This window comes from Melanostigma gelatinosum, assembly GCF_949748355.1.
Source record: "Melanostigma gelatinosum genome assembly, chromosome: 20".
NCBI lineage: Eukaryota > Metazoa > Chordata > Actinopteri > Perciformes > Zoarcidae > Melanostigma > Melanostigma gelatinosum.
The window spans coordinates 4,378,703-4,399,357 of record NC_136653.1 but is presented as its reverse complement, the minus strand read 5'-3'; the positions used below and the strand labels follow the sequence as shown (position 1 = coordinate 4,399,357).

The window sequence follows — 20,655 nt, the reverse complement described above, 5'->3', positions numbered from 1 at the left end:
TGTATTAATATTATTAAGAAAATATGAGCTCGTTGTTTTGCTTCTTTTTTCTTTTCCTTTTGAATTTAATGTTGTATATAAGTAGCCTACTAGACATCCTGATCCACACTCCAGACCAGGTGGTGGCGGTAATGCACCAATTCATTGTTTGCCAACCGCCAATAAACCTCAAACAAGAAGAAGAAGAAGAAGAAGAAACCTTCCTCCATTGTGTTTTCAGTGTGTGTTCATGTCTTTACTGGTTGAGGGATCATTTCTGGGTCGTTTTCTAGTATTTTGGACCTCGGTTCTGGATTCTGACTTTGACTCTGGTGTTTTTGTTCCATCGTCTTCCTTCATTGGACATGTTGGTCTCCTGGGACGTGTTGGTGTGTCTTGTCTGTTTGTAACTCTGCTGAGCTCTGCTGAGCTCTTCAGAGCCTGTGGCTCAGAGTCTCCTGCAGGTGGCGCTGTTGTAATAAGATGCAGCCCGCCTATTGGCTGTTGTGCCCCGTTACAACATTTTTGCTGTATTCATGTTTTTGTCTATTTGCAGTTGATGTTCATTACATTTTATGTCTTACTTGATATTAGTGTATTTACAGTAAAATGTCATATTTAGTACATATCTGGGTTGCAACTCAATGACCAAATTTAAAGCCCCTGAAAGCTTTGCATCAAATCTTAAGAATTTCTCCATATAATATACATATTTATGACAAAATAAGCAACAATCATCATTTAGCTTTAATTGAGTTTGACACTAAAACACTTCAACAACCCCGTCAATTGTCATCAAATTGTGATTCAATGATGTTGCTCCTGATTGGTGACTTCAGGTGAGTTCACAAAAATACAGCAAGAACAAACTTAGATGATTTTTTTTTCCTGTGAAATGAAAAAAACTTACATTTTTGTAAAAGGGTATTCATAAGGCACTGCTCACACTATGAATTTGATCGACAGCACACATGGAATGTACTGCAACAGTTTTTGAAAATCTCTCAAAGAAAGCTGAGAAATGTTACAACTGCAACCTTTCATTCATTAAATTCAGCTCTTCAAACAAGTGGACTGAGCACAGTACAGCGGGCAACTAAAGTGAAAAGGTTTGTCTCTTATTGATCCATAATTGAGTGACAAGTTTGTCTTTTATTTATGGATTTCTTCTTGCTGACCAAAGTCTCCCACAAAAGAGCCATGTGAAGAAAAAGGAAATATACCAAAATAATTGTTTTGGCTTGCATTATGACGCTACAAACACACAATATTGAGATTTATTTGGCTTGCTTGTGATAGTTTGTAGCGTGCAAGATCATTTTTGCTGTTTATTGTAACTGCCAGGACTCAGAAACTGTTAATTGTGGCATTGAAACAACTACTCATGTATTAAAGTGCAAACATGAAAAACCTTCAAATGCAGAAACAATGACTGAAAGTCATCTTTGGTTCAGCTGTAATAATCTAAACACAGATCCATTTATGATGAAGAAATATGACGCATGTTACGTGAACAAATCAGCCATCCATGTGTGGCGAAAAGGAGTTCAGAAATCCATCAACACCTCACGTATTGATAAAAATGTCCCACTTTAAATATGTGGCAAAGAACTGAAGAAAAGATGTCCTCGTAAGAATAAAACAGAATATTTGCTGAATGAAATGTCATGTCCATGCACTCGTTTTCACTTCAACACTTGAGCGCAGAGATCCTCTGGGCTGTCAGCAGTCTGTGTGAAGCTCTTCACTGTCTTGGACACTTTGACCTGTGCATACAGTGTGTCCTGCTGCTGTCCACTGTCCTGCGCCGAGGCCGAGGACGTTCAGGTCTCCAGTTGGAGAAGTTAACCTCTCCATAATGGATGTCTCCTGTTTCTGTTGCTCTGGCTGGCTCTTGAACAGCTGGCTCCTCCGCTGTTAGGCTCCGTGATAAATGGACCAAACAACAAATGTTGTGAAGCACCTTCATCTATTTCGAAGTCTGCTGCAAAATGGGATCTGGGTCTGTCCGCGGTGGACTGGTGGCTGGCCTCGCTGGTGAACCTGCAGGATTTCATCTGATTTGGCACCGATGACAAACATTAAGAATGACGACATAGATTGTCTCGTTCACTTATGTAGGTCATCAAGAGGCCTCTCAGTGTGGTGACGGCTGAGCCAGCGGCTTGCAGCGAACATTGCTCATGCAGCAAAAGTGCTGACAGAGGTAAGAGTGACAGGGTCGGGATGACGTCATCAGCTGCATCTGCTTCATGAGAGCAGTGGCTCACATGGGCCAATCAGCACTCACGGGTGTAGTTCTGTCCTAATCATCCAGTGTTTGACTCTCGCAGACATTTTGAGTATGTTATGAACCCTTTCCGTAAGTCAGCATTAGATGCAGATTTTGCCAAAGGGAATTACCCACAATTCATTGCAATGTGACGTTAAACACGGGGTAACCAGTGGAAAACATCAAAGAGGACGGCTCATGTGTGTTCAGGCTGTCATATTACATTTACTCAGAAACATTAAGGGTTAAAGATGCAACAAAGTAAACACATGAGATCAGAGGATATTTATTTATTTATTCATCAAATGTTTAATTTCGTCATTGAAGCTGTTTTGACAAAGACGAGTAATTAGATTATATGAAATCACGTCTCATCTGGTGAGGAAAGAGCCTGAAGACGTTCAAATCAGGGAGTACAAAGTATAAAATAAATACACACAATTATACATCTTATTTTTTGTCATTTTCACGGTGATATGTTGCAGCAAAGTGCTGTCCCGTTCATATTTACACCATTCAAGCCCTCACAATCTCTCACACTCAACCACTCACCAGGTGACGTCAGTAAGTCCCTGAGGGTTCAGGGTGACACTGGGATTGGGCCATGCACCAACAAGCACTCCACTAATGCTCTGAACAACCTGTATACAGGATAGTATATTATCGCTCAATAGTTCACAGGAATCGCTTTACTGGTTCCTGTGAACTATTGAGCAACATCACGAGGTGTTACAGAAACAGAGCAGCAGGGATGTAAACATGGGGAGACACTGGTCCTCCAACCACATCCAGCAGACTGATGAGGCGGCAGGTCGTGGCTGATGGTCGCCATTTCTATCACAAGGTGTCGCTCTACACCTGCACATGCTTTTACTTTTTTCTACTCACAGGTTCTACATATGGAAAGTTATTTACATTTTGCCAGCTCGTATTGGGGGAATTTGGTGGATACAGAGAGGGAATGAGCCAAACACATTAAGACATGCAATCTCATCTTGTTTAAGATGTCTGGCGTATCATCCGTAATTAGTTTATCTCATTATCACTATAATAAGCATGTTTGTGACTTGAATTATCTCTGCCTTCAGCTCGGACTATTTTATTTAAAGAATAGATAATAACAGACTGAACGGTCTCACTATCTAACGTTAGCCCATCTATAATACAGGTGAGTGGACCCGTGTCGTCTCTAGTTTCTAACTGGAGTCTCCTTATTTACCGTAACAACTCATCGCGGTGACATTCCAGTGATCTGGGCGATGTAAGGGCGTCTTCCTGGCCCGTGACCGTGTCCATACCCCCCTGCTATTGGACCGGCAACGTCCCGTAAAAGGAGTCAAACTTCTCCATTGTGTGTACAACTTGTCTGTCAAAAGTGCATTTGGTGACGATGAAGGGACTGCCAGGGTTTGAAAGCTCTGATTGGACGATGACCTCGTCACTCACAGTTTAGAGTCGGTTTCATTGGATAACAGGAAAGCCGGTCACCGGCGTCGCTCTCCGATTGGAAGGCAGCTCCCTCCGGGGAGGATCAGGCTAGTCTGCGGCCAGCGGAGAGCACACTTGGGTGGGCGGATCGTAGCGGTGACAGCGAGGCTCGCGGACTCCCTACAAACTGTCAAAAAAAGAGCAGACAACTAACGGTGAGTCACGTTTAAAGACGAACATCGTGTTACTCGCGGTGTGTGCGCCGTTTGCTGTGAGCGCGAAGTAATCGCGCGGACCGCTGGACAGTTTTCGCAGTGAAATGACGGTGATTTCGGATGAGTGATCTCACAGCACGCATCGCAGCGACGCTGGAGTGGTGGAGGGTATAACGGTGCCTTCAGGTGCTCCTCGGAAACTCTTACTTTCGAAAAGCAGCGGGCCGAACGCGCAGTAGCAATGTACTGGGCCATTCTTTACGTTTCTACCCACAGGCAGTTGGTTTGCTACTCTCATGAACGCCTCGCTAACACACTCTGAGCTTTCACTCCCCCGTCACATTTACTACGGAGGTGGGTAGGTCACGTGTGACTGAATATGGTCCTTCCGATATTCCCGACAGCACTTGAGGCAGCATGGGTGCGCACCGCGCGGTGAAGTTGCACCGTCACAGCAGACAGAGGGTCGAAGTTGTGCTAAGTAGCTTGACTGTGTCCGCGTCTGATTTAGCTTTGCCCATTCACTCACAGTGACTGAACACAAAGGCTGCTGATGTCAGGCTGTTTGTTTTAGTGGTTGAGCTCCATCTACTTAACTGCGTGCAATGACCTCCTCCACATCCCATCATTTATCTGACTTTTACTGCACGGGTGAGAAGCAGTGCATTCATTTAGTCAGAGATATGGCTCCATTGTTGTGTTCTAGCTCTTATCACTGCTTATCATTGGCCGCCCACAATGCTGCTGATACACAAAGATAAGCTTCCCACTCATTCCCTCTGAACACGAGCACACATTCAAATATTACATTTATGGGCAAATATTAGATTTAGCTACAAGGACTGGTTGAAATGTAGATCTCAAGATTATATTCAAAATCCAATTTTAAATATTATGATTATTATAATATACCTTTTGAAACTACAAGTGTGACTCTCCCAAATTCAAAGTGCATTTATTACCTTTTCTCCCAGAGCTTTCAGCTGCAGGTCATGGTATGTATTAGCCCAGTGTGTTTGTTCAGTTCTGATGGCGTTGGGTGTTACAACTGAGCGTGGTCCATCAAAGCTGAGGAAGAAAATGCAATGCGTCATCTTCAAGTGATGCTCAAAGTGACGACCTGTATTCCTCTGTTATTACACTAAAGAAACTCTTGGTATTTCTTGTAAAACTAATCTTTTGTCCGTTTCTGATACCAGCCAGCTTCATTAATCATTAACTATAACAATACAACCGTATTGTTCACACCTGCACTGGGACATGATTGCACATTTTGCCACTGAAATTGATGCTATAAAGGGGAATCACAGCAGAGAGGATTGTCTCCCTCTCTCCCTCCTTCTATCCAGATTACTCTCCAATCCTCCCCCCAGCCAGATTACCGAGTGGGAAATAAGAGGTGGAACAACTGATCCCAGGCCCTGAATTCATTATGGACCTGATCCAATTGCAGCCCTAAATTGTCCCGTTGCTTGTTGCATTGTAAGCCCGCCAAAGTGATCAGGTATTGGAGCTGGAGGGGTTATCAAACAGGGCGCAGCGGTCGGTACGGTCGGACCAACTTCCCCAAGAGTTGCTGAAGTGAACAGCGACAGTGTCTCTGTTAAGTTCCACAATGTGCAGAGGTGAAAGAGAGGCGTTGCATCAAGCCCCACCTGGACGCTCTCTATTTGAAGGATACATGTATCGGTTCATATAACTTAATTGTGCTGTAATGGCCAGTGTTTGTTGGTGTCGAGTGAAGTTCACATCATCAATCTCCATCGTTGATACACTTTCCAGCAGCTGGGAGTGTGATGCTGCGCCGTCTCTGCAGTGTTGTGTTCAGTGGTGTGTTGTGTTCAGTGTTGTGTTCAGTGTTATGTTCAGTGTTGTGTGTTGTGTTCTGTGTTCAGTGTTGTGTTCAGTGTTGTGTTCAGTGTTGTGTTCAGTGTTCTGTGTTCAGTGTTGTGTTCTGTGTTGTGTTCAGTGTTCTGTGTTCAGTGTTGTGTTCAGTGTTCTGTGTTCAGTGTTGTGTTCAGTGTTCTGTGTTCAGTGTTCTGTGTTCAGTGTTGTGTTCTGTGTTGTGTTCAGTGTTGTGTTCAGTGTTGTGTTCAGTGTTCTGTGTTCAGTGTTGTGTTCAGTGTTCTGTGTTCAGTGTTGTGTTCAGTGTTCTGTGTTCAGTGTTGTGTTCAGTGTTCTGTGTTCAGTGTTGTGTTCAGTGTTCTGTGTTCAGTGTTGTGTTCAGTGTTGTGTTCTGTGTTCTGTGTTCAGTGTTGTGTTCAGTGTTCTGTGTTCAGTGTTGTGTTCAGTGTTCTGTGTTCAGTGTTGTGTTCTGTGTTGTGTTCAGTGTTGTGTTCAGTGTTGTGTGTTGTGTTCAGTGTTGTGTTCTGTGTTGTGTTCAGTGTTGTGTTCTGTGTTGTGTTCAGTGTTGTGTGTTTTGTGTTCTGTGTTCAGTGTCCAGTGTTCTGTGTGTTTGGAGGCAGTTGTGGACTGTTGAGACTCCTGTTAGAGGAGAAACTACCTTGAAACGCGTTTAACTTTTATAATGATGCCACAGCCGGACTGGTGCCACTGAGAGCAGATATTTCAGTGTTGAAAACGTCTTAAAAAATAAAATAAAAGAGGAACATCTGTTTTCATAAATACATCGGCCCAACTCGTCACATTCTGCTACGGTGCTACTCAACGGTGTTTCAACGCCCAGCGGCTTCCCGCCAATATCAAATACCACTCTCAGTAATTCTGTAGTCATGGACAGTGTTGCATTCTGGGAAACCTACAGCAAAGGCAGCTCACAAAATTGACTCTGACTGGTTTTGACATTTGCTAAAGCTGAATATGTATTTTCTCTGAAATGGCCGGCTGCGTAACAAAGTACCCACTTTCAGGACAAATTGGAGCGATGATCCATGAGGCACGTTTGCCGAAGTCTAATGTCAGACGTTGACTTTGAATAGTAAGCTCTGTTTAGGGAGAGGGGGAGGAGCCTGGTGGGATGGTTGGTCATTTGGTTGCCCATAGAAACCAAAAGTGAAAGAAAAGATGGCACACAACCTCTGGTAACCTGTGGTAAAGTGTGCTTCAGCAGGCCGTTGGTATGTACGCGTCTTTAACACTGGTGTCCATGACTCCATGTGGGAGTGTCATATTTGAGCCAATCAGACAAGCTTATCGTCCATGTAGGCTCGTTGTTGTGACACCGATGCCAGGGCAACACCTGGGTTTTGGTACAGATACCAAAAAACACTGCTATCGTTAGCTTACTTACATACAAACATATCTTTCTATTTAACATAATTAGCCAAACTGAGTTTGAAATGTGTCTAGAGACAATGTAGTCATATCAATGTGTCCAAGTCAGATTCAGATTTAATTATTAGGTGTAGAAAACTGAGATTAAATGCCAGTTTCTTTACTTGATACTGATAAAGATTGTGGTGAGGATAGAAAGTACAAACATTTGATATCCAGGCCTTCAGTATGTCCAGTTAAGATGCTCATTGTCCATAAAAAGAACTGATTTAAAACTGCATGAGAGGCGATTGGTTGTAACCTTTATAATGAGTAGGCGGGAGATCATCACTGGATTTAATATTATAATTATGCTCCTGCTTCATAGTGAGGCCGATGGGAAGCATGGCATTTATTGTATCATGAATAAAAGATAGTTTTCACTACAGCGGTCAGAGACAAAGCTACTGATATGAGTGTACGGTGAAGGAACACATTGTTGTTATTGAAGCTGTTTCTGTGTAACCGCTGGATGATCCCGTTGCCCCTCTGTGTTCCAGTCATTAGCATTGAGGGATGATCACACAGACAGATGTTTGTGTCCTGGCTTTATACTCTCTAGCTTTTGGAGAAATTATTAATGCTCTGTTTTTGTCCTTTTTGAATGGTATTCTGTTTAAATGAATAACCATGCCGTGGCCCAAAGCAGGAAGCCCAGAAGGTCGCCTCTCTTTCTGGGAAGTAGAGGAATAGAGAACTCTATCAAAAGCTCTCAGTTCTTCAAATATGTGAGAGTCACAGAAAGAGAGGAAAAGAGTCAAAAGCTCTACCTACCTTCTGTCTTTAGCTTTACATTTCTATCTAGTTTAATGATACAAATCAGTCCGGTGATTGACTTAAAAACAGTATATAAATATATCTAAAAACGAAGTGACACGTTAGCATGTTAGCTTTCAGGATCAGTTTTTCTATTGTAGAGCTGCTACCGGCGTGGCTTTTAGTTTGCTTCAAGACCATTGGTCATAGATGTCAGTATTCATCGAGCTCTTTCAGCTCTGCTGCATAACATGCAATGATTCACTAGTTAAGGTAGTGTACATGAGCATCATTTATTGTAATTTACATCTTCTGCAGTAAAGAAATGGAAGGACACATTTGTCATGTTCATTAAAATGTGACTAAATATACATGAAGGAAAAGGAGACATACGGAGGAAGAAATAATGGAAGGAAGGGGTGAATCAGTAGGATGGGAGGGAAGGAAGGGCCGAACAGAGTAGACAGGTTCCTAGAGTTACTCAGTTGGAAAGATCCTGAATTATTCTCAGCCAGTGGAATGTCTATTGACGGGAGGGGGGAGGAAAGCCGATCTGTGCTCCACAGTCGGGGTCGTCCCGACTGTGGAGCGCAGATCGGCTTTCCTCTCTGCAGCAGGATACTCTCTCTTCAAGAGGCAGTGGGCTTCATCCCAGCCTCTGTCTAGGAATCAGGAAGCTGCTGTGCTGCCAAACAATGCTGCTGCTGCTGAGGGCAGTTTAGTCCGGGACGAGCACTACATTATGATCCTTGCGTAACGATGCTCCTGAGCTACTCGTTGGGTGTCCGTTGGAGCACCACGGTTAAGCTTTGTGGCCCGGATTGGGCAGCTTTGTTGGGGTATAATTGATGCAAAGTAGTTTGGATGAAGTGTCGTCTGGCCACATCTAAAGACAAAAGGGTTTGAAACTAGTGCGATAAGGCCAGATTCAGTGACTACATGTGGAACATAACGGTGCCCTCCATTGTGTTTTGGTCAGTCGTGCTGCTCTTCTTCCCGTGGGCATCCTTCGGTCTGATCTGATTTTGTTTTTCCGGCATCCCCCGAGGTCCTCGCCGCCGCAGCCTTAATGCACCACCCACATTCAAATATTGGGTGGAAGGCTGGATCGGGTGTGAATGCCGCCACACACCTGTGACAGAAGACGATGTGAGAGGAACGAGAAGAAAAGAGCTTGAGAGAGTTCAAACCCTGACACCTTTCTCACCACCTCCACACCTGTCCGACCCCTGAGTGAAGTGGATGCGCTTGTCAGGTCTTCGGTTGCTGGAACGCAGCCTCCTCTGACTCTCTGGGGGGGGATCAGACACAGGTTGACCATCAAGAGGAAGGATCGTCCTGCTTGGGGAACTCCCCCAGCTCAACTTCTTCTGCTGGATGACCCTCTTTGCAACAGAAGGCCGATGTCGGTCTGACTCCGGCCTTCGCCCCCTGCTGGTCCGTTCCCTGGTAGCATTGTATGCCTTTGCTAATTTCTCAAGGCTGAAGCATGGGTTGTTTGGTTGCCTGCCATGTAATTAGTCAGGCCACATGCACCGGACAGCTTGACCCTGGGAAAGCATGTATGGTCTGTTTCACGGTGATCGATCCTCCACACGGCTGTAAATAGCTCCAGTACAGCCGGTAATGCTTTCCCATTAGTATCGAACCTGTTTACTGTCAAATCAATGTGGCTCTATGAACCGGTGGCTCATTACAGCACAGCACTTTGAATACCTCAATGTGGCCTCGCTTGTCTTTTCTCCACAGTCGTCAGAAGTGTGTGATTGATGAAGATGTATTTATGTTGTGAGGATGAGGACGAGCCAGCTTGTGGTGTAGCAAAGGGCCGCAAGTGGAACGTCAGGTCGTGGGCTCCTGACCGGTCTGAGTCTGGCTGCTCACCCTCAGAGGATTTGTTGTCTTTTAATAAAGTCCGGGCGTGTTGAGGGACGTCCCAGCCAAGTGAATCCAGGGACTCATTCTTTCTATGCTGGATGAAATGCTAAGAAGACGAGAGATCATTTCACCCTCGCCTCCCTTATTTCAATCAATTATTAATCAATGATTCTACAGTCAATATGTTAGTCATTATTGTTGTGGACAAATGCAGAGCTCTGATTGCTAGGAGCATGCAAAGCCATCTGGGGCTGCATCTAATGATTCTTTCTTTCCAATAATCAATTCATGGTTTAGTGTCTGTCCATTGTGACCTCCCAGAGGTGGTGATAGTGGCTGACACAGCACAGCTACCACAGCTTCCTGTGTTTGGTTGGCTCTCCGTTCTTCCAAAGGTCAATTCTGTTGAGGCAGCTTTCCGCTGGTCAGAGGATCACACCTGTGTGTCAGAGTTGAACTAGACGAAGCACATTCTCATCCCCATTGGGCAGCGGAGCCACAGATCATGGTGATTCCATTGGAACAGACTGGCCACACAACATGACCCCTGACCATCTTATCAACTGTTTGCATGTCTGAATTCCCTTTTAAACACACCCTCTGGGACTCTATTCTTCTTCTCTCAGGTATTAACATGTTTTACCTCAACAGTAATTTGTCAGGGTGAAAAGTTAGCAACATGTTGAAGCAACCGTCACCACTGCAGACGCTCCAACATGAGGAGTTGAGTCATTTTTCAAATGACTTTAGTAAATCAGATTCAACTGTGTGACACATTGCTACAGACTTTGCACAATGCCGTGTGTCTGAAGAGTGTGTGTGGACGCTTTCAACCCAACAGCCAGTGACATGATTTCACAGTGCCGTGTCTCCTGGGTAGCCAAACACACACACACAGACGCACTGCGTAATATGTGTGTGTGTGTGTGTGGGGATGGAGGGGCGGAGTGCGACATTGCGTGACAACGGCGGATTGAGTGAATGAAATGATGGAGGGATGGAGAGCGGAGGGGAAGAATGGGATGGTACAGAGTGAGCCGCTCGCTGTAATCCTCACTACAGCAGCAGCTGGACCAATGCTGGGTTTATACAGAGGGCGAGGAGGCCCACCGAGCACAGATGGATGGGGAGGTAGACAGGCAGGCAATATCACCACTTTTGTATTGAGTGGATATTTTATAGAATTCCTTTCTCCAGGTGTGGTTTCAGTGCTTCCTTTAGATTTCGTTTTGAAACGTATTGCCCCAATGCCAGATTGAAAGAATCAGCCAGAGAGGCTGGTCTCGTGTGTCAATGAAGCCTCCAAACATAAGGAGAAGGACAGCCATATGAAAGTAAGCTGTGGGTACACTTGTCTTTTCAATGTGACTTTTGTGATCTGATGCACCAGATGGTCCATTCAGTGTCAGCAGATGTGTGTCCACACATGACACCTCAGTGCGCCCTGCCTGATCAGATAGGGATCAGATATATTTTATGGTTGAAGGAGCGGCTGTAAAACGGTGGATAAAAACCTTTCATTCCCTATAAATCCTTCACAATAAAAGCCCCTCTTACTTGTGCTGCTCACTCTTCCTCCCTGCAGTATTAGTAGTCTTGTTTAATTGAAGAATAGCCGCTAACGAAGCGCCGCTAACTTGGGGATATACACATTTTCCTATACAATAGATTAACATTGTTTATATGTGTGTGTATATATATATATATATATATATATATATATTTTTTTTTTTGTAATATTATAGGAAGTATGACTGAAGTTGTAATTTTTGAGGACTGGAACAGAACTCAAATATCTGTGTGCAAATAGTTAGGAATGTTAGGAATTTAAACTATAGTGTGGTTTCAGCAGACCAAGTTGCAGTGTGTACACACACACACACACACACAAGCGAATACCCGGAGACATGTCCTAGCCCTGGATGAGTGTGTGCCCACTACCTGTGTGTGACAGTGTTTGTTTTGGGATTAGAGTTTGACCTCCTCTGTGTGTGTGTGTGTGTGTGTGTGTGTGTGTGTGTGTGTGTGTGTCTCCGTCTGTGCTGCTTTGCATTCCATTGCGATGCGTTCAGCCTCACTCTGCAACAATAGGCCATAGAAATACTGTGTGTGTGTGTGTGTGTGTGTGTAGGCGAAACCACGGGGACATACAGGAGATTCATTCAGCCACTGCTGCTGCATGTCCTTTCCAAAGGGAGGGGGAGGACATCTCTCTCTGTCTGTCTCGCTGCTCCCTAACTTGCACACTAATGGGATGCAGCAAGTGTTGGATCATACTAGCTCGACCTGAGAGCCAGAAATCCGCTCTGTCACACACACATGGTTAAACACTAGCCCTTTCACTCAACCTCAAACAGGCCCTCTGTGAGTTCCATCAAGGCACTGTATGGATGTGAGAGCAGCAGCACACACACACACACACACACACACACACGCAGGGCGCATATTAATGTTACCTAAAGTGGAGCTCTGTGAATTGAGTCAAAATCAGGAGGGCACTGACTCATCCACACACACACATGAATACATGTGCAACTACTACACGACAGAACTTAAACTCTGAAGTGTTACTGTCTGGAGACATGTTACTAAATATACTTCCTGAAAGTCATTTGAAGAATTGAAAGCGTTGGCCACGTTTGTCTCGTCCTAAATGGTCCTGAAAACAGGAAGTGACGCCACACTACCAAAGCCAGTAGTTAATAAGCATCGAGCAGAGCAATCACAAGCTGCTGACAGTGCGTGAGAGCCATGCTGCAGTTTGTACTGTGATATTGTACAAAACCATGTGATGACCAGCGGTGCACTATTTGCTTGTCCGTTCCGATTTCTTTTTTAAAGTCCGACCTAGGGCTGGGCGATAAATCGATTTAATCGATTAATTTGAATGTGTGCTTTAAGGCGATGTGTTTTATTGAAAATCGAGAAAATCGCCCCCACCCCTCCCCCCCGTTGGGTTCCCGTAGTAGAGTGCGCGCGCATTGTTTACAAACTAAAACAATGGCGGCCAGCAGCTTCACTGCTGGCCGCCGCCGCCGCCACCTCACAACAACAACCCAGCATTTTGGAGACATTCACCAACTGTACTCCGCATGAGAAGAAGAGTGCCCGGTGGAAAGCCATCACGGATGCAGTCGCGATGTATATCGCAAAAGATATGGTGCCCATATACACCGTGGAAAAGCCGGGGTTTATTCACCGTCTCAAAGCTTTGGACCCCAGGTACGTGCTACCAAGCCGTAAACATTTTTCTGACGTTGCCTTGCCTCGGCTGTACAATAGTACACGCCAAAGGATCTCTGCGGAGCTGGAGGGGATGTCATTCTACTCCGCAACAACTGACCTGTGGTCCAGCAGGTTGACCCAGACACCGATCCACTTGACTGGTGGAAGCGTCACCAACTTAACTTTCCAAGGCTAAGTACTTTAGCAAAGAAATACCTCTCTGTGCCAGCTACAAGTGCCCCCTCTGAGAGGCTTTTCAGTGTGTGGGGGGGGCATTGTTACATGCCACCGTGCATGCCTGAAGCCAGAGGTAGTAGACAGGCTTGTCTTCCTGGCAAAAAATATTTAGAAAAAACATGCACTACTGTTTAATACTGTTGGTTATGTTGTGAATGCACTTGATTTTGTTTACATGCACTTATTTACTGTGCAAAATATGTTATGTTGATGTTAGATCAGATGTTGCACTTTTGAAAATGTGAATGGTAAAGGGTCATATACATTTTATTTCATGCTGTGTTTGTATCAGTGTATTCAGTTAGAAAAGCTTACTGTAAAAAGTTACATTTGCACAGTTGTTTACAATGGAAGGCTACTATTTAATGCCATTTAATGTTATGTTTAATTTAATTTTATATTTAAATGATTCAGGCAAACAAAAGAGTGACCAAATACTTTTTGTATACTACAGGCACCTTTCTACAATGTTCAGGTTTTGTTTGCACTTTATTTTTATCAACCTACTTGGGAAAATCATCACAAAATAAAAGAAAAAATTGTTTTCAACAGCTTCTGTCATCTGCAAAAAATTTTGGGGGAAAAAAATCGATTTAAATCGTGAATCGGATTTTTTGTAAAAAAATCGGAGATTTTTTTTTTAGGCCATATCGCCCAGCCCTAGTCCGACCTGCCGATTCCCATTTCCTTTCTAAGAACTATAATTGACAATTACATCCGCCATATACTCATGTTTGCTGAGTAGAGCTTGAAAGCCTCATAATGCAACTCAATGCAACCTCCCGTTAACGTCAGCTGTTAGCTCCGTTATTTAGCCAAGCAGGACTGTGCCCACTGGCAGCTAACAGCTAATAGCTAGCTTTTAACCACAGGTGTGTGTGTGGTACTAGTTTGCACATGTGCAGCACCGATCATGCATGGTGTAGGGATCGGGTAGGAAGTGACACGTGTTGTTTTTGTTTCTGTGGAGCGTAAATTAACGGATACATGATTTGATAACGTGATGTGGAATCTGTGTGCATAGACTCCCGGACTTGCCGATACCCGGTCCAGCATTTTAGGCTGTATGGGAGGGATTTCTGATACTCGTCAGAACAACTCTAGGAGTTAATACAATGTGAATAAAACTGCAGTAAAGGGTTATCTGCTGTGTTTATTTCATGAGCACAGTGTGAAATGTGCCATGAGGTGAGCTAGCTATCCAGCACGCAAACTCATGGGGAGAGGTGACCCTGTCTTTGTAATTGTTCTTATCTGTTCTCTGGCTCATCTATTGTTGTTGTTTTTTCCTCTCATCCCTCACTCTCCTTTGTTCCTGTGCGTCCTCACCCACGCCTGTCTCCTTTCCCCTAGCAGCCTCCTTCCACTCCTTAACACCATCGATTTCCTCCCATCTCCTCTACCCGCCAGCCAGCTAGTTGACCGATTTTGGAAGATATTGTGATTTCACATCGCCGCTGATTAGGAAAGCAGAGCTCTGTGTACTCTTCTTTCTCTCTCTCTCTCTCTCTCTCTCTCACACACACACACATGCACACACGGTTACAGTGGCAGAAAACATTGAGTACTTCTGAGAGTTATATGGGAAAGCCCTTAAAGGCTGACGCAGCCTCTGCATTATTAATCTGCATACGGCAGACTATTCATTATGTACTATATGTGGGATGTCATGCATAACCGTTATGCTGTTTCATAATGATCTTACACACACATGCATGCACTCCTGTTGAAAAGACCTAAAACTGCCTCAGAACGGTCTGTCAGCAGTTTTTATACAACTATTCATGACATGTACGTACAAATTATTATGACACATAACGGCACACATTCATGAGCATATGTTAAAGTCGCGTACAGCCAGTGAATGCACGCACACACTTCCAGGACAGCGGGTGCTCTTACGTCATCAGACTATTTCGGTCTCAGTCACATCAGCCTCGTCTGACGGTGTCTCATCCAGAGGAGACGATTGATGGCAACGTGGAAATGAAGGCTTTCATTCGTCAAATTCTGAACTCATGAGCACTTTACTCAGCGGTCGGTGTCTCATGTCTGAGAGAGACCACAGTGTTGCAACGTCGGCAACTAATCTAAACTCTGCATTGGGACAGTTTGCATCTTTGATGCAGCTTTGTGTTTCTGATTGGCTGACTCAGCACTTGGTTCATCAATCTGCCTCGTGACTCGCACATCTAAAGATTCATACTCCTCTCATATCTTGCTCCTATCTGCACTGATACTGACTTTATAAATGGATCAGGTATTGGGCAGCCATGACCAAACACATTCTTTAATAACTGTCAGAATGAAAGTGTAACAACAATTTTACAAAGTTAAAGAAACCAGTATAAACGACTCCTGTGTAGTAACACATGATCCCAACAGAGTGCTCCAGAGAAACGAGTCACCACTTCTTCACTTCTGGTTCCCTCATCTCGAAGTCGATGTTTTAAAATATATCCGTAAATAACCCTCTCTTGAATTTTGACGGTTCTAACAAGTGGCTAACTGAGACTGCAGAGGTTGTCCGGGATGTTAAGCTTCATCTTTAACTCAGGGGTGGTGTCGGGAAGTCTTCCGAAAATGTGTACGTGTTACGCTTGTTTTCCACAGAGCCTTTTCTTTGCAATCACCCCACTAGCATGATGTCAATGCCATGCTAACCTCCGGGTTGGCCTATACAATACGTCAGTGAGGAATACTGAATTCAGTGTCGTGTTTCCCTACTGGACTTTTAGACCCTATTATATGGGTCATGCTCCAAAGTGCTGGATCCTACTTATAATGCAATTTAATCCACAACCCCTGCCTGGTAAATGCCTACATCTTTCAAAATTCCCGCCCCCAGTTTGTAAAGCAAGCTTCCCTTATATAACATTTAGGTCTTCATGGCCAAGCCGAGACAACCTTGATGACGTAATCAGGACTCGTAACCTCAACCCTGAGCAGGATGGTGGACACTGAAAACATATCCGTGATTTCATCTTTGGTATGATAACCATAAACGTGAGTTCAAAAGTCACTCCTTGTTATCCACCTATAGAGAACTAAGATCAGGTGTGTTGTTGTATTAGAATGTGATATTAACCCCTTGGCATCCTGGATACAGCTGCAGACTGACCTGTGATTTAGGTCATGATCAAGGCCTGCAGGCCAGACCAGCACGTCACTTACTGCTGTGCACCACAGCAAGGACATGGACCAGCCCTGTGAGACGAATGATCAGAGGGTCAGCACTCTGTGTATAGACTCTGACCAAAACCCCCGGAGCTGATCGGGGGTTTACAACCATCTCTTCCAATGGTCCACAGCAGCTGTGGCATCATTCCTGACAATATGCAGATGACGCTGTTTAACCCTTTATTAAACTTCCTGTTTAATCATTCCAAAGAGCATGATTCAGACTGTTCAGTGTGTGTGCATGTTGTGTAACCAAGTGATCTAATGAACAAGAACACATCGACGTAGCATTACTCCATCCTGCACCACCTGACTTTCAGTTTTAGTCTTCGATTTTTGATGAAGATTGCTGATAGGTTTATTCATATTTGAGTCAGTTGATTGTACGTCAGAGTACAGCTGTACCAGCTTCTGTCAAACCCAACAGCCCGTACAGTTATCTTTGGATCCAGCGAGAGTGCGGTCGGGATAGAGAGTGTGTGACGGTGAATACATCCTACAATTCCTCAAGACCCAAGCTAAGTTCATGTCTGATTAAAGGGAAGGGGGTTAGCGCCAGCATTAGCCACAGCTTTGGGCCTGGCCTACTTAAGGTGGGCTGACCTTTTAAGGTAGACCAGCTATTCTCATTTTATTAAGCCTCTCCACTAGGGCTGGGCGGTATACCGGTTTCAATTTCCCGTACGATATGAATTTTTCAAATACTGTAATACCGATAGTTGTCTTACCTGTATTGAGATGGACCCCTACTCATGATTTACTTTGTAACTTTATAACAACAATTATGATAACAATTAACAACCCACAACTAATGCTCTTTAACAGGGCAAAACACCACGACACAACAGTTTGTGACAGATAAAGAATTTGTAGCACTAATAATTGTACATTTATAAAATTTCTCCGCCGAACTGCATGCTGGGTAAAGCATGCCAATCGGAGATGAAGGAAACAGGAAGTGACGGAAGACACGCCACACAAACAGCTGTTCACCGCCGGTTGACCGGCCATTCTTGTGTTAGTTTATGGCGTTAATTAATTAATGCATTAAGCCAGTGGCGGGCCGCTCAGTGTTCATGTAGAGGCTCTGCCGCTAGGTGCAGAGTGTGCTGCGATTGGTCAGTGGGCGAGCACGTGACTATTGTGAAACGAAAATGAACAGCCAGCAGAGGCTGATGGGTAGTGAATCACATCACGTGATGCGGTTCAGCCAATCAAAATGCATTCTGACTGAGTTGAGCTGCACCATGATAGAGGGTGCTGAGCCGAGGAACGACTGCAGAGCAGTGCGTTCAACGTTCAAGTTGTGTAAAGTAAAATCTTTGATGCTCTCTTTGGGTCGCGGCTTGTCATTAAGGAATGACAGTGGATCCCACAGCCAGACCAGCTGAGAACATTATATTTTCCTGAATTTAGGCTTTTGCATTTTCTAAATGCCCCAGCATTATTCAAACGACTCATACATAGTTACAGCCTTAAAAACAAATAGAAGCTGTGGCGCCATCATGTGGCTATAAGGTGGTATTTCAGCTGCAGGACAGCAGTGAAGGCCCAGGTATGAAATGCACGGCCCGCCACTGCATTAAGGCGGAAAAACATACCGTGATATACCGTGAAACTGGTAGAGTCTTAAAAAATACCGTGATATGGATTTTTGGTCATACCGCCCAGCCCTACTCTCCACCAAATCACAGAGGAGCGGCGTTTCAGTGGTAACATTCAGTATGCTGGTTCGGTCCGCTGCTGTGGCTTAATATGAAACGGGTTTGAATAATGTTACACCGGCTCATCGCTAATGTATGTCCACTATAAGTGTTTGTTTTCTGGAAGGAACCCGATAGAGAAATAAAACCGGTCCAAGAATTGTTATACTTTTAACATTTCTTTTCTCACGGTACTTTACAATTTCTTCCTGGCAAGAAAGTCATCGGCAAATATGTTTCATCATAGTTTTCTCTGATAAAATGAACACTGCCGGACCACCGGATCATCGGCCCCGGGGCTAAAGTCAGGACGAGTTTCTTGTATTGATGGTGCACGTAAAGAACCCACAACAGAGACGTTCTTAGCGCTGCAACGGCTACCTATTCAGCATTCACGTGTGCTGTAGAACACATTGATAGGTTCATGCACACACAGACACACATACGGTCCCACACACAGTGTCACAGCCTTAACATGGCCCAATGGAGGATCGCTGAACTGCACTCACTCACACACCCACCTGCACTCCCTGTGTTCTATAACAAACCAGAGGCCTGCGGGGCGGTCCCTCGCTCTGAAACGTCTCATCGCTCCCAGTCTAAGTAGCCTGATGGTGAATTTACCACCAGCGTCTTATATAAACGTGTGTGTTTAAGAGCATGAGACAGTTGGGTTCCACATATCCCCATGTTGGTCAGTAATTGAGGGGTCGAACTGTGTAATGAGAGAAGCATGTGTGCTACTTTTGTTTTGTCAGATGTGCAGCGATTATATCTGTGTGTGTGTGTGTCAGGACACTGATACACGTTCATATCAGCAGCAAACATTCCATGAATAACAGTGCGAGCAGCTCCACATGTTCCTCCGGCAGGTTCTGCAGCTCTCTGTGGTGCTGTGACATCGCCGAGGGCTTAGGTGTGATCTGTGTGTGAGGGTGATTAAATCTAAGTACTGCAGTTTTCTTTTGTTACTTCTTTCTCCAATTTGTAATTGATTAGTTGATGTTGTTGCTGTAGTCACAGCTCCGTGTGTGTGTTTGTGTGTGTGTGTGTGTGCGTGTGCGTGTTTGCATCAGGGTTCATTGACAAAGTGCTGTGATTGTGTGTGGCTTGGTGAAGTAGCCCGACTGGCCCGTCAGGAATGTCAGCGATAGCATCTCTGTGAGATTAGTACGATGGCAGCTGGACTGTGGGACGCGCACACACACACACACACACACACACACACACACACACACACACACACACACACACACACACACACACACACACACACACACACACACACACACACACACACACAGACACACACACAGAGAGAGGAAAATTAACAATATTATCATTATAAGAGATTTACCACTTTATTGGCTGACATCATCAGTCAGATAATTGCCACCAGTATGTGATTCTATTTCCTTCTGCTGCGTTGCTCCAGAAGGGATTAATATGATGGAAGATGAGTTCTAATCAGACTTCAGCAGAACCATGTTTAAAATGCTTTCTAACAGTCAGTTCGTCAGCCTAACGTTACTCATGACGGCTCGGCAGACCAGCTCCTAACATCTCCTCTGTAATAAAGGTTGTTGTCCAAACTACAGGAGCGATATGAAGATGAAACTACACTGGTTCTAAAGTTTGGAGCAACGTGACTTAAAGTTAAACTTCAATTCAGTTGAATAATTCCTCCAGTGTACACAAGAAGGTGTGGTCAGGAGTGTTTTAATGGTCTGACAGCTCACCCTGACAGGATGGAGGATGGCCCTGTGATTTACAGGGTGTGAACAGGGATCAGATAACCTCGTCTCTCGCCCCACCCCGCTGCTTTCATGTAAACTAAGTGAGGGGGGGTTGTGTGTGTGTGTGTGTGTGTGTTGGCACTGTTCCTAGAAGTCTCTCTGCCTCTTCTCGTCTCACACAGACAGCAGCACTGCGGTACCTTTGAAGTCGATCCCTCAGGTGTGGGTATTGATCTACAGCGTGAGCTGTGATTTGAGCATATTCTCCGTCTGCATCCACACTGAAACGATGTCCGTGCACACCAGCGTTTTATTCAGAACTGATCTCCGTCCATACGAAGGCGCCTGACGACGTGTTTCCCCGTGACCGCTCACGGAGCGGATTGTCTGCTCTGCTGTTGGGTTCTAGCTGCAAATATTACGGGTCAATGCGTTTGGTCAACTCTCGTTTCCTGGGATTGGTTGTTGTCTGTTCTCACGCTCGTGGTTCTGCCGGGTTGCAGAGCAGCATTTCTGTTCTTGTTCGTTCACATTTCTTTGTGGCCTGTAGCTGGTTATCCACGTTGAATCAACCTCTGGATGGAATAAAGTGGACGCTTCCACTCCAGACTAAAACACAATCCCCAACTCTACCCACTCTCCTGCTAGCCCAGCTAGCTGTAGTTTAGGACTGCAGCTAATAACTATTTTAGTGTCGACTAATCTGCAGATTATTTACTCAATTGACCGATTCATCGTTTTATCTGTAAAATGTCACATTAAGTTGAAACCGC

At 44.6% G+C, this 20,655-nt stretch overlaps 1 protein-coding gene across 5 annotated transcripts in view; it reads left to right on the top strand.

Annotated features, from left to right (window-relative positions):
* Positions 1 to 3,821: 3,821 nt before the first annotated feature.
* The window catches only part of LOC306794072 (uncharacterized protein), a 98,584-nt gene continuing 81,750 nt past the window's right edge, over positions 3,822 to 20,655 (top strand). For all 5 annotated transcript variants that reach the window (XM_079291959.1, XM_079291960.1, XM_079291962.1 and 2 more), the window contains exon 1: positions 3,822 to 3,894. The gene's annotated coding sequence lies outside the window, so the exon portion shown is untranslated. The remainder of the gene's footprint in view (positions 3,895 to 20,655) is intronic.